This window comes from Sarcophilus harrisii, chromosome X, assembly GCF_902635505.1.
Source record: "Sarcophilus harrisii chromosome X, mSarHar1.11, whole genome shotgun sequence".
Lineage (NCBI taxonomy): Eukaryota > Metazoa > Chordata > Mammalia > Dasyuromorphia > Dasyuridae > Sarcophilus > Sarcophilus harrisii.
Genome location: NC_045432.1, coordinates 36,218,363 through 36,233,430, shown reverse-complemented (window position 1 = coordinate 36,233,430; position 15,068 = coordinate 36,218,363). Strand labels below are relative to the sequence as shown.

General features: G+C 36.3%; 1 protein-coding gene across 5 annotated transcripts in view; it reads left to right on the top strand.

The window, feature by feature from the left end:
* The window catches only part of MBNL3 (muscleblind like splicing regulator 3), a 153,833-nt gene that overhangs the window by 30,540 nt on the left and 108,225 nt on the right, over window positions 1-15,068 (top strand). Inside the window, exon 2 of one of the 5 annotated variants that reach the window (XM_031944642.1) lies at window positions 8,199-8,232. The exons of the other annotated variants lie outside the window; for them this stretch is intronic. The gene's annotated coding sequence lies outside the window, so the exon portion shown is untranslated. The remainder of the gene's footprint in view (window positions 1-8,198; window positions 8,233-15,068) is intronic. 5 annotated transcript variants of the gene reach the window in all.

Below are 15,068 nucleotides of genomic sequence, written 5' to 3'. Positions count from 1 at the left end.
ACATTGAACTGAGCGAGCCTCCTTAAAAATAGAGCTGCGCTCTATCCAAGTCACATAATGGATCCCCATTCCCAACAGAACAAAATTTTGGATTTTCTGTCATGTCAGGTTTTCTGTACTTTACCACCTGCTTCTCTCCCTCAACCTTTATGGTTGAGCCTGGGGTACCTTGGCTTGCAAATAGTCTCCATCCACAGCCCTGCACCTGACTCTCTCTGTCATGGTCTCCCATCCCCCCATCTTCTCTTTCAACTGTTCTTTGGCCTATGGCCCAAGAATACGCCCAGGGGGAAAGGAACACCGAGCTACAGTCCTTTCTCCATTGCTTTCTTTCACCAATAATAAAAATGGCTGTTCACATTTGCATAATGCTGCAATATTTGCAAACCGCTTTATATTTATCTCCTTTACCTCATCAGATCCTCATAAAAACCCTGGTATGTAAATGTTATTATTATCCTCATTTGTTGAGCATAAAAAGGAGACCCAGAGAGGTTAAGTCATTTACCTAGGATCATGCAGCTAATCAGGGTCAGAAGGAAGATTTGAATCCAGATCCTCCTGACTCCAAGTCTAACATTCTTCTACTGTGCTAAGGCATAATGATAATAACAACAATGATGATGACAATGATCAGCATCGAGCTGGCATTTTATAATTTGCAAAGTGCTTTACATATATGATCTCCTAGTAGGTTCTTGACAAATAGCATATATAGTAGGTGCTTAATAAATGTTTTGGGGATTTTGACTGTCCCTGGGCTTTACCTCATATTGTTCAGTCATTTTTCAGTTGTGTCTGACTCTTCATGACTCCATTTAGGGTTTTTTTGGAAAATATATTTAGAGTAATTTTCCATTTCCTCTCATTTTATACATGCAGAAAATGAGGCAAACTAGGTTAAGTGACTTGCCCAGGGTCCCAAAGCTAGTAAAATGTTTGCAGCTGGATTTGAATTTAAGAAGAGGAGTCTTCCTGACCCCAGGCCCCAAACTATCTACTGAGCCTTTTAATTAGCCCCGCCCCCAGCCTCGAGATTCACCTCACAGTAACCTGGATTTTCAATCCTAAGAACTACCATCAAACTTGAAAAAAAAAATGAGATCGAGAAGTTATGTCCTAAATAAATAGCTTACTGTTACAAAAAGTGACACTAATGACTTGCCCCAAGGAAGGTGGCAGAGTAAAGTTCCTATTAGTACCCAAGTCTTAGTGTCTCTTAGCAAGTAGTAACCTAAGACTTGAAGCTAGAAGGCAATTGGAAGCCATCTCGTTCCAGCCTCTTTGTTTAAAAGATGAGGAAACCGAGGCTTTGGATATTAAAGCAAACCTTCCCACCTAGCAAGTGACAGGGCCAGGATTTGAACCCTGGAGGCAAAGCCATCCCTTTCCATTGCACTGTGTGCTTCAGCCTGGGCTTTCCATGGCGTGTCTTCCCCTTTTCTGGCTTCATTCCTTGCCTCCCATTTTCCTTGCTAATTCTGCCTTCTTGCTGCCAGTCAGCTCTCAGATTGCAGGATGGCATCTTTCTGGCATCAGCGCTTTTTGCGAGTAGCCTTGTCTCACCCCTTGCACACTCAGTGCAGTTGGCTAGCCAGTGCAATAGGACACTTCTGACTGTGCTATCTTTAGCTGATACTGTACAGTTCCAGTTTAATGAGGGGAAAAAAAGGGCAGTATCACACCAATGGCTCCTTAACAGAATTGCCCATGAAATTCTTATTTTTCCTGACTTTGGTCTTGCTTCTGAGTTTTCTGTAGAGGTTAGAAATGGAAACCCTTTCATTCTGGGCCGGTCTTTCTCTTTGACTTACTTTAGTATACATGGTAGACCTCTTGACTTTTAGCTCAGTATTCTAATTTATGGATCAGCTTTGATCAGCAGATAAATATGATCCATGTAAATAGTCCTTCTTCAAATTGATTTCAGTCACCACGTGCTTCTCCAACCTAGAGTTCTAACATACACTGGAGTCTCATCTTTGACAGGAGAAACAGGCAAAAAAATCTGGTTTTTTTTATATTTATAGTTCTGGTTTCCCCAGTCAGACTACGATAACTACAAAAAAAAAATTAGCCCATTTCCCTGAAATTAAGTGAGCTACTCTAAAACAGTAAAACAGAATGAATTAATTGGAAAAGAGCTCTGGACACTGAGTCCAAAGACCTGGATTCAAATCCTTATTCTGCCACAAACCTGTGTGACCTTCTCTTCTTTAAGCCTCGGTTTTCTCATTAGTAAAATGAGACACTTTGGACTAGATGATTTTTTACTTATAAGACTTTTTTTTTGGGGGGGGTGAGGCAATTGGGGTTAAGTGATTTGCTCGGGGTCATACAGTTAGTGTCAAGTGTCTAAGGCTAGCTTTGAACTCGGGTCCACAGCCTTTGCTCAATCCACTTCAGTGTCACCTAGCAGCCCCAACTTATAATATTTTCAGTTAAAATTCTATAATCACTCTTTTATGATATCCAGTATGGAAACCCCTCCACAGAATAAATGAGCAACTTCTTTGTAATTTATAGTCTCAGAGAGTTGCCTGAGATTGTCACATGCACAGACTGGAATCCATCAGGGCAGGACTTAAACCCACATATTCCTTCCTCTGAGATCAGTCTTTTAATCACTGAACCATCCTGCCCTGAGTTTGCACAAAGATGTCCATCATGGTTTCCCAGCAAATTCTAATCATTCCTGTGAAAGAAAATAGGGTGTAAGCAGAAGACCGGGTTTTCATTGATGATAGATTTTGAGTTGAACGAGACCTCAGAGGTCATTATGAGGAAACTGAGGCTCAAGGCTCCACAATCACATGGTTAGTAAATGGCAAAGCTGAGACTGCAGCCCAAGTGTTTGAACTCCAAGTTCCTTCTCTGGGACTCTGAAGCAGAGTCTCTTTGAAAGCAGAATCTTATACGTCTCTTATATGCCCCACCCCTTCCACCCCATGGCTTAGCCAGGGTTTCTCAACTCAGAACAGAGGCATCCTATATTCTTGGGGTTGGAAGTAGGAAAGGGACTTAAAGAGCAGCTAATCTCCCCTCCTGGGCAGGATAAGAAGTCTCGTTTCAGCCCTTACTGGAATACCTCCAGTGACAGGGAATTCAACAACCTCATGGGGCAACCCATTTCTTGACAGGGCAGACAAAAGTTCTTCCTTATATTGAGCTAAAATATCCCTCCTTCTCTGTAACTTCCATCCACTGAGCCTAGTTCAGCAATCAGAGCCACACAAGGCAAGTCTGCTAGAAACTTCATTCCCCCCCCCCACCCCAGCTTTTATTTATCTCACAGATTTCTGCTCTTGTGAATCCACAACCTAGCTTTTTAATGAAAATGCTGAAGTTTTTGAATTGCAGAGCAATGGAATGAATATGGAGCCCAGGAGACAGTAAGTCCTCCCTTGAGCAGAAAGCCTTTTGGAGCTCTTTTCCTGTATGTGTCTGCTGTGTGTGTGCTGCTTTATGTATGAGAGAGAAAGAGAGAGAGAGAGAGAGGCAGAGACAGAGAGAGAGAGAGAGAGAGAGAGAGAGAGAGAGAGAGAGAGAGAGAGAGAGAGGCAGAGACAGACAGAGAGAGAGAGAGAGAGAGAGAGAGAGGAAAATTAATTTTTTCATTTGCTTTTGTATCTGTCCAACTGTCATATCAAACCCCACTGTATTTTTTGCTTCTAATTTCTTTAGGACTTTGCTTGAAAAAAATGCTTCCTTTAGAATCTGGACAGGTTTGGGTTTTATTGACCATTGATGCAGTTTCTGCCTGTTTCAACCACCTTGAAGCAGTGCCCTTTATTTGGCCTTTGGAACCCTTTTAGCTATCTCATAAACTGATGGTACTAATAACTGGATAGGCTTTAGTACAGTCCCAGCAGATGCTCTTACATCAGCCGTATAGTCTCTCCCTAGAGGCTTCTTTATTCTTACTCATCCCAGACCTTTGCACTCTCCTAGTCTGAGTTCACGGGAATGGTGGGGAATGATTGCTGTGGCTGGAATAAAGCCTCAAAGTAGGAAATGTGCAATTCTACTTGACCTTATACCTTAGGTCATTCTGTTCAAATGCCAAAGCAGCAACCAGCACATAGTCTTTCCTGGAACTGACATGTCTCTGCAACCAACACTGCTGCCAATCTATCAATCAACAAGCCTTTATTAAGCATCTTTTATTTACCAGGTTGTGACTTCTGACAAATTGCTGTCCTGTTTTGGAACTCAGTTTCCCCCTCAGTTAAAAAAGAGGGTTGGAGCTGGATCATCCCTAGAGTCCCTTTCATTTCTGACATTCTATGACCCCTCAACAAGTAATAATCTCTTTTAAACAAACTTCTATTAAATTCCTCTCGGGGATCAGGTTTGTTAAACCGGTGGCATTGGAGTTCCATTGTTTAATTATCCAGAGATGGACATATATTCGTAGTGGACAACTTTGATTTTTGTGTGATGAATGTGTGTGGGGTGTAGGATGACCATCACTCTCCAGGTGTGACCATTCAATCCAATAACGTGCTAGCTGGTGAGGTAGTGAGGGCTCTGTCATAGGGGGACATTATAGAGAAGGACAAATACCAGACAGAATCAGTAAGATTGGTCTTAGAAACCTCCTTAGACACTAGCTATGTGACTCTGACCAAGTCACTTAAACTCTGAGCCCCTGTTTCCAAATTTATAAAATGGGCTAATAGTAGCATCCAGCTCATGAGTTGTTCTGAGACTCAAATATGATGACAGATGTAAAGTGTTTTACAAACCTCAAACGGCAGTGTATGTCTATGTAAATGTCAAGTATTATTATTAGTCACATGTGAGTTGGAGCAGACGGCAACAACTAAACTTTGTGTCCAAAAGTGACATTGATTCTCAAAGATGAGTATCTGTCACCTTTGGGAAGATGAAATTCAATTCTCACGTCCATGAAGGTGCCCCTCACTGATCATGGGCTACCTTATGGTATTCATCTTCATCTGTGTGGGTCATCCCCACTATATTGTAAAACTTCTTGAGGGTAGGAATCATGTCTTAAACATCTTTGTATCTCCAATAATACATTCGAGTGACTTATAAGTAGAAAGCTTGCAAAAATATTGAGGATGGAGCAGCTAGATGACACAGTGGATAGAACAGCAGCCCTGAAGTCACGAGGACCCGAGTTCAAATCTGGTCTCAGACACGTAACACATTCTAGCTATGTGACCCTGGGCAAGTCACTTAACCCCAATTGTCGCAGCAAAAAAAATATTGAGGATGATAAAATGTCCCAACTTATATAAATCAATAAATCAGTAAGCATTTATTAAGTACATGCTATGTGTAGACACTGAGCTGGGCATGGGAGATCCAATGACAAAAATGAGTTTTAGGCATTTCTGTCCTATCAAGAAAGATCATGGATATATATATAAAGTAAATACAAGGAGATTGAGGGCTGGGAGTGAATGAGAAGGAATTAGCAGTAGATGTAGGGGATCACAAAAGGCTTCATATAGAGAAAGGCAGCTCTTAAACAGAGGTTATAATCTTTTAATTGCATTATTCTGACCTCGATGAACACTTAAAAAAGATCTCTGTATATTGAGAACAGGAACAGAGCATTACTTATGAAATCATGAATACTCAATTCAGCATCTTAGTCCCAAACTGTCTTGCTTCTGTGCTGTTCCTTGAACCTTCTGATTTCCTCTGTATATTTTCATTCAATGCTTCATCCACAAAGTGCCTGGGATCTAGAGAAATGATATGATTTCTTCTCTTTGACGGAAATGTATTCGTACTCTGCACCTCTAGTCCACCACTTTTCTAGATCCCAGGCACATCATCTTCAAAATGAAGGAGATGGACTCATTGAATGCGAAGGTCCCATTCTGCTCTCAATCTACTATCCTATACATAGTCCTCAGCCCTTTGAGGTTGTTCTTGTTCATTACATCAATTCTGGTTCTGAAGTCTTTGAAAGTTGTTTTTCTTTATAATGTTTTAGCAATTATAGAATTGATTGGTGTTCTATTCATTTCACTGCATCAGTTCATTCCAGTCTTCCCAGGTTTCATTGAATCTATCCCTTTTGTGATTTCTTACAAGAAAAAAAAAATTCTGTTATATCCATGTAGCATAATTTGCACCATCATTTGTCAATTCATGCACACCTTTTGTTTCCAGTTATATTACAACAGAGATTACTACCATAAATAATTTTTGTACCTATTGGTCATTTCCCTCTTTCCTTTATCTCTTTGAGATATGCAACCATTGACTTTTTAGTATAAGTACAAATTGCTTTCCAGAAGAGTTGGACTAATGGCTCCACCAATTAATGTTCCTTTCCTTCTACATTCTCTTCAATAACTGTCACTTTCCTTTATTGGCATCTTTGCCTATCTGATCAGTCTGAGGTGGAACCTCAGAGTTGTTTTCATGTTTATTTCTTTCATTTTTAGTTACTTAGAGCATTTTTTCATATGCATTTTTCATAGCATTTCATTTTTTATCAGCTTGCTTTTTTTCTTTTTAACAATAACAGTTTACACTTGCGTTAACATTTTAAGGTGTATGAAGGACTTTATATATATTATCTCATTTGATTCTCATGGTAGCCTTGGAGACAGGGGCTATTAATATTTCAATTTTACAGATGAGGAAACTGAGACAGTTTTAATGACAGTTTTAAGTGTCTGGGGCAGGAGAAATGCCAGTTCATAGCCTTAGATATCTTTTCCTACTGGTAGATGCCTCTTGTTCTTATGTTTTACAATCAGGTATCTATATGACTTGTTTGTAATGCTTTATCAGAGAAACTTGCTGCAGAGAATTTTTCCCCCAGTTAATGATTCCCCTTTTAATTTTAATTGCATTGGGCTGCTTTTTTGCACAGAAGCTTTTTAATTTTATCTCATAAAAATTGTATATATTATCTCCTGCTATACTGTCTAACACTTGTTTGGTCAAGAACTCTTTCCTTCTCCATTCCTCTCATTTTTTTCTATGATCTTATATGTCAAGATCATTTATTCATTTGGAGCTTATTGTACCATATAATATGAGATGTTGGTCTAAGCCTTATTTCTGCCAGACTTCTTTCCATTTTTCCTAAGAGTTATTGTCCAATTTAGTTTGTAACATAGTAATTATTGGGGACTTTGGGAACACTGTACTATCATTTTTCTTTGCTTTTGGATTTTGTGTCTCTAATATGTCCCGTTAATCACCTTTTTTATTTTTAAACTAGTATCAAATAGTTTTGATAACTATTGCTTTTTAATGTAGTTTGATGCATTGGACTTCCAGGCTTCCTTCTGTCTCACTCTTTTTTGCATCGTTTCCCTTGAGATTCTTGAACTTTTATTCCTCCAGAAGAATTTCATTATTTAATTTTGGTCCTGGGAAGCAACAATTTGGAAATTTGGCATAGCAAGGAGTAAATAAATTAGTTTAGGTAGGTTTCATTTTTATCATTTTTAACATAGCTCAACTATGAACAATCACCCTATTAGTTCAGTCTTTATTTGTGGAAAGAGTGTTTTGAAATTGTGTTCATTTGTATGTGTGCCTTGGTAAATAGATTTTCCTACATTTTACACATACTGTAGTTGTTTTTTAATGGAATTTCTTTCCTCCTCTTCCTTCTGGGTTTTGTTGACAGTATATAGAAGGCAAATAATTTGTATGTGTTGATTTTATATCCTGCTACTTTGTTTATATTGGTAATTGTTTCAGTTAATATCTAGTTGAATCTCTGCAGTTCTATAAGTAGACTATCATATTGTATAAAAGGGTTGTGATGATAGCTGTGATGATAAACATATTTGTTTTATCTCTGATTTTATTGGAAAGGCCACAGCGTTTCTATACTATCTGTAAGACAAGCACTTGCTTTTAAGTACATAGTATTTATCATATTAAAGAAGAGTCCATTTGTTTCTGATTTTTAATATTTTTGAGACAAAGAGGCATTATATTTTGTCAAAAGGATATTTTATATATGGTTTTTCTTGTTTTGCTATTAACATGTTTTATTATGCTTTTTATTATCACAATAGTAAACCAAATCTACATTTCTGGTATAAATCCAGGTCCTATTGTACAAACTTTTTAATATGTTTCTATATGATCTCCTTGCTCATATTTTATTCTGTATTTTGTGTTGATATTCATTAGGAATATTTGTCTATAGTCTTCTTTTTCTGCTTTGTTTCTCCTCATTTTAGGTATCAAGATCATATTTGTCTCAGAAGGAATTTGGTAGGATCTCTTATTTCTCTATTTTTTTTTTTGTGAATAGTTGTGTACTATTAGAATTAATGGTCTTAGGATATTTGATAGAATTAATTTACAAACCCATTTGGTCCTGGGTTTTTTTTTCCTTTGGGAAATCATTTATGGATGGTTTAATGTATTTTTCTAAAATTGGGTTATTTAAATGTTCTGTCTTATTTAAATTTTAAAATATACTTTGCATATTTCAAAATATTTGTTTATTCGATTTTATTGATCAATTTTGTTATACCGTTGAGGGAAATTATTTCAATTATTTTCCTTTATTTCTTCATCATTTTTTTCTGAATTTTCTTTAAAAATTTTTTTGATACTGGTAATTTGGTTTTATTTTCTTTTTTAAAGATCAAATAAGCTAACAGTTTGCTATTATGTCTTTTAAAAATTGCATCTCTTTTATGGATATCCAATATGATGGATTTTTTGTTTAAATTTTGCTCATCTTTGAGATTTATATTTTTGTGTTTAGTTGATTTTTTAAAAAATAGTTTGACTTTTTTTGTGTTTTTCCCTAGTTGCATTAATTTGTTCTTTTCTTTTTTGTTGAAGAGAGTATTTAGTATTTAGAGAGTATTTTAGTTTAGAGAGTATTATTATAAAACATTTGTACCTAATGACAGATTTTGACGCATCCCCATTGTTATTTTCTTTTATGAAATTATCTATTGTTTTTTTCCAAAAAAAAAAAAAAAAAAGAAATTTAATGAACTATTCACAGTTAGCCATGATTATCTATTATTTCTATGTTCAATTCCTTAGGATTGTTATTTAGTCTTCATTAAGGTGTGAATCCTTTCTTGTTTGTTTTTGCAAGGGTATTGGGGGTAAGTGACTTGGCCTAGGGTCACACAGCTAATAAGTGTTAAGTATCTGAAACCAGATTTGAACTCAGGTTCTCCTGACTCTAGGGTCAGTGCTCTATCCACTGTACCATCTAACTGCCCCTGAACCCTTTCTTAAAAGTTATTTAATTGACCATAATTTTTATTGAATTGTGATCAGTAAATGATGTGTTTAATATTGCTTCTGTTTTACATTTGTTTATGAGGTTTTTATGCCTTAGTACACAGTTTTTGTAGTTATCATGCCCAGCTGAGAAATGTATATATTCCTATCTGTCTCCATTCAGAAAGTGACAAGAGATCTAGATATAGTCAGTTCTATGTTTCCTCTCTATACTCAATACTCAGAGAAGAGATATTGAAAAAAGAAGGCATGTGATCAAACGTGATTGATCTGTGATTGAAATGGCAGGCTTTCCACTTCCCTTCTTTTCTTTCCTTTGCCCAGGCCCTGAACACTGATTTTATACTTCATTTCTTTCTTTTTAATCCTCCATTTGAAGTTGAATTTTATTTTGCTTTTGATTATTATCGATTTGACTCTCATCATCCCTTTCAAATTTCTCTTTCCCCTTTACCTCTTCCTAACCTTTCATGGGATTAGAGTATTGCTACACCAAATTCTTTGTGTGTTTTTGTGTTTATGTGTATATCCAACCCTCCTTGATCATGTCATGTAGGAGTAAAATTCATATGCTTCCCAATTGCCCCAGTCATTTTTCTTTGTATAGTCTTCTTTTCATGTATCCCAGCTATAGGAAATAGTAAGTTTACTCCTTTCTTCCACATTTCATCCCTCGTGTATTCCTTTTTACCTCCATCTTCTGTTGTCTCTTAAGACAAAACAAAACTAATTTCACTTTCTCCACTTGTTTTATTTAATTCCTCCCATGACTCTTGAAGACATTAGGATTTATGAAGGGACATTTGTCTCTTCTTTACCCATAAATGCACTTTATCATTATTTAGATCCTTCCAGTTTTGCAAATACTTTTACTGTTCTAGGTTTCTTTTAACTTCTGTTTTGCAATTCAATATTTTTACTAGCTCTTGTTTTTTCATCAGGAATGCTTGAAAGTTTTCTATTTCATTAAAGGTTCATTTTTCTTCCTCATAAGATTATACTCAGTATTTCAGGCTACATTATTCTTGGTCCCAAGCCTTCTGTCTTTTTCCTTTTTGGAATATCATATTTCAAGATTTTCTCTCATACATAATAGTTGCAGCATAGTCTCATTGATCCCTGGTACTTGAATACTTGAATACTTTCTTTCTGAAGTGCTTTTTCTTTGACCCAGAAGCTGTGGATTTTAACTATGACACTTTTCAAAGTTTTCATTTTGGGTGTCTTTCAGGAGGTGACTGATGGATTCTTTCTAGCTTTGCTTTGCCCTCTGATTCCAGTAAACATGGGCAATTTAAATTTAGGATTTACTGAAGCATGGTATGCAGGATTTAAACAAATTTTAATTATGATTTTCAGGGAATCCAATACTTTAAATTATCTTTCAACCAGTTTTCTAGGTCAGTTGTTTTTGATAGTATGTGAGAGAGTTAGGCTCTTCTATACCTTATGACCATCTCACCCAGAAATTCCCTGAAAATCGAGTTTTGAAGGAAACAAGGGATCCTAAAAAGTAGGGGTGAAGAAAGTGCCTTTCAAGAGCAGGAGACAGCCAGTGTATTACATTTAAGCCCCTTGGTTTTTTTTTTTCAGAGATGGTTACTGAAACCAGAGAATCAAAAGTGATTTTCTCAAAATCACACACAATCCAGTAGTGGCAAATGTGGGGCTGTGACCCAGTTCTTATGATTTCTTTCCATGATACTCTGTCAGTTGGATGACAAACTGCATTCTTACTGACCTTAATAAGATCATAGACAACTAACTTAATATTTGATCTCAGAATTGGTAGAAATCTAGGGCAGAAAAAAAGAATTTTTTACATGAACAACTGCAATGTAAATAATTAGTGTCATCATACTGTTTAGACTTCTACAATTTTCACTAACTCACAGTTTTGTACAAATTATCTTATGTTGGGGGCAGTTTGCAAAGTTTGATCTCAGCTTACACAGGAAAAAATTAGGGAAGCTTCAGCAAATTTATGGCTTAGAGAAAATCTCCCCATCCCAATTCCTCAGTTTTGGGATGGATATTTTCTTTTTTTTAATTCTTAAAGCTTAATAAAAGTTTCCTCATTAAGGAATCCTCTAGGTCCAGATTGAATTCAGTTCAATTCACACAACTTTATTCAATGCCTACTAAGTGCAAGGTCCTGTACTAGGTTCTGGGGATACAAAGATACAAAGAAAACAGTTCTTGCTCTCAGGAAGTTGTTAAACTGAATGCACCATTTCCCATTAAGCATGCACAGGGTACAGCTTCCTAGACATCCATGACTCAGGCAGCCCTTATAGACAACTGCCAATTTCTCCTCTGAGCAAAAACAACTGACTTTTCTGTGGCACTTTAAAGCTTGCAAAGTGCTTTGCATACATTATTTCATGGGATACTCACATAAGGAATAAGAGGTCTAAAATATTAATAGAAATGATGAAAGAGTATAAATGAAGGAGGGCATAGAATTACCAGATAAATTTATTAAAAGACAATAATCATCAAAACTATTTGGCACTTATTAAAACCCAGACAAATTAATTCAAAGTAACAGACTAGACAAGTAAACAAGGGGAAAAAAGCTGTTGAAAATAATTATCAAGTGTTTGATAAACCCCAAAACAAATCAATGAGAGAAGTACTACATTTTTGAAAAGTACTGATTGGGAAACTAGAAAACAGTTTGGCAGAAATTAGGATTAGAACAACATCTTACACCATATACCATACTGGGCTCAAAATTTATATAAGACCTGAATTTAAAAGCTTACATCATTTTTTAAACTGAGAAGAGAATGAAATTAATAATCTTTCACAACTATGACTAGGGGAAAATTTTTTTTAATAAAACAAGAGACAGAGAAGTTCAGAAGATAGAAACTAGACAATTTCAGTTGTAGAAAATTTTAGTTTTTACATAAATAAAATCAATGAAGACAGAATTAGAAAATAAACAGTAGAGCAGAGAAAATATTCATATCAATTAATCAGTTAGAAAAATGTCCAGGTTCCATAAGGAATTGACACAAACGTGTAACACTAATAGGCTTTTCAATAAATAAATAGTTAAAGGATATAAACAGGTTTTAAAAAATTACAAGCTATAAATGTTAATTTCAAAAAATGAAGTCCAGACCACTCATTGTAAAAGAAATGAAAATAACTAAACCTCTGGAGATTGTTTCATACCCTGAAAATTGGAAAAGATGCCTTCCTCCTCCATATGAAAAGGTTGCAGGGGCTACGAGAGTACATTCACACTAATACTGTTAGAGGAACCATGAATTGGTCCATACATTCTGCATGTCAGTTTGTAATCATGCAAAAAAAGTGAATAAATTGTCTATACCAGAGGTATCAAGCACATGGCCTGCAACACTCTCTAGTGAAGCTTGGATGAGATTCAGATGAAATTTGGACATAATTAACAAAATAAAAACACAATAAAACATAGATAATATGTGGTTTTCTAAATCAATATGGAACCTGCAAGGATCTTTATGTATGGTTTAGTGGCCCCGTTTCTATTTGAGTTTAACACAGCTGCCCTATACACTTTAGCCCAACAATCAAAGCAGCTCTCTCTGTAGTATTGAAGAACTAGAAACAAAATAGATGCCCATTGGTTAAGAAATAGCTCAAAAACGTAGGATGTAATAATATCATGAAATATTATTGCCATAATAAAAGAGGAATAGGAAAGGTCCAGAGAAATAAGGGAAGATTTGCGTGAATTGATACAGAGTAAAATAAGCAGAATGAAAAGAACTGTAAGATTGTAAATGGAAAAGATATTGATCTTTCAAGAACTGAAAAAGTCAGTGATAGTCATAGAGAAAAGGTAATTAAACGTATCTCCTCCTTGTGTCAGGTAGGCAATGTTAGGATAAAGGCAAAATGGTGTATATTCATGTCAGATATAGTCACTGTATTGAGTGGTTTTTTTACTTGTCTTTCCCTGTTAAACCAGATGGTTTAATCTGGAAGGAGTAGGAAAGGGGAAAGGGAGTCTTTCACCCCCAAAAAAACTGTGACATAAAAATAAATTGTGTGTGTGTGTGTGTGTGTGTGTGTGTTTTAAATACTATAGGAACTCATTCTTTAGAGTAGACAGGGATGTTAGAGAGCTTCCAATTTAGAGAGTACCCAATTCAACCTCCTCCCATATACAGAGGATGAACCTTAGTTCTGGAAAAGAGGAAGTGATTTGCCTGAACTCACATAGGTAGTAAATAACAGAGAAAGGATTTGAACTTGGATTTTAGGATTATAAATTTAGAGTTAGATGACACTTTAGGATTGTACCTCTAGGGCCAGGAGGGATCATCAAAGTCATCTAGTTCACTTCCTTCCTTTCATTTTACACATGAGGAAATTGAACTCTAGAGAGGAGAAACCCAAGGTCGCACAGTTAGTAAAAGACTAAGAGGATTTGAACCCAGCCAGAGCTCTTCACTGTACTACACTGGTCCCCTGACTCCAGAGCACTTTCCATTATTCCTCTTTATAGTAATGCTGTAAACACAAACCAATTTTAAAATGCAGAATTTTAATACTGGTGTCACGGATATTTAGAAGATCATTGAGGAAGGGAGAGAATTGGGAATTCAAAATTTTAAAAACAAATGTAAAAAAAATTGTTTTACATGTAACTGGGAAAAATAAAATACTAAAAATAAAAAAGATCATTGAGAATTTGGAAAGATTGAAGGGCAGCATCATAGAGTGGGAGCTAGGACTCAGGAAGCCTGGGTTCTGGGCCCTATTCAGCCACTAACTTGCTGTGTGATGTTAGCCAAGTCATGCACTTCTTAGAGAATAGAGTGGGAAGAGATTTTAGAGATCATCTAGTCTCCTGCCCTCGATTCACATGTGAGAAAATGGAAGCCCACAGTGGGGAAGTGATGTCCTGCAGGTCATACAGGTGATAAGTAGCAGTGTTCAGATTTGAAGCCACTTCCTCTGAGTACTGTCACCTCAGTTTTTATCACCTGCCACTTAAAGAGATTGAACTAGGTAATACCTGTAGCAGTTGCCTTGTGGGGTTGTTGTGTGGATCACATGAGGTTATATTCTCATTTCAAAACTTAAAGCGACATATAAATATCATTTATTCAGCTATTATTATCATATTTTATATATATACATATATATTATATATAACAACTATTCAGTTGTTAAAACAGGACAGCAAAGTGGCTGTGGATAGAGCACAGGGTTTGGAATCAGAACACATCTTCATGTGTTCAAGTCTGGCCTCAGACACTAGCTGTGTGACCCTGGGCAAGTCACTTAACCCCGTTTGTCTCTGTTTCCCCATCTGTCAAATGAGTTGAAGAAGGAAAAGGCAAATCACTACAGTATTTTGGCCAAGAAAATTCTAAATAGGATCACAAAGTGTCAGGCACAATTGAAATAACTGAATAACAATTATTAAAACACATAGTATAGTGGATAGACAGCTGGCCTCAGAAACAGAAAGATCTGTGTTCAAGTCTTACCTCTAAGAAATAGCAGCTGTGTGTCACGGATATTTAGAAGATCATTGAGGAAGGGAGAGAATCAGGAATTCAAAGTTTTAAAAACAAATGTAAAAAAATTATTTTACATGTAACTGGGAAAAATAAAATACTAAAAATAAAAAAAAGATCATTGAGAATTTGGAAAGATTGAAGGACAGCATCAAAGAGTGGCTTCCTTGCATGAGGTTCCAACTCATCCATGTCAAGTCACTGAAACATTCAGAGCCCCGAGGCAGCTCTTGAAAAGGTCCTGCTCTGCCTTGGTGGAAGTTTTCTCCTGAAAAGTTCCTTGCCCCAGTGAGATCAGATTCAGATCCA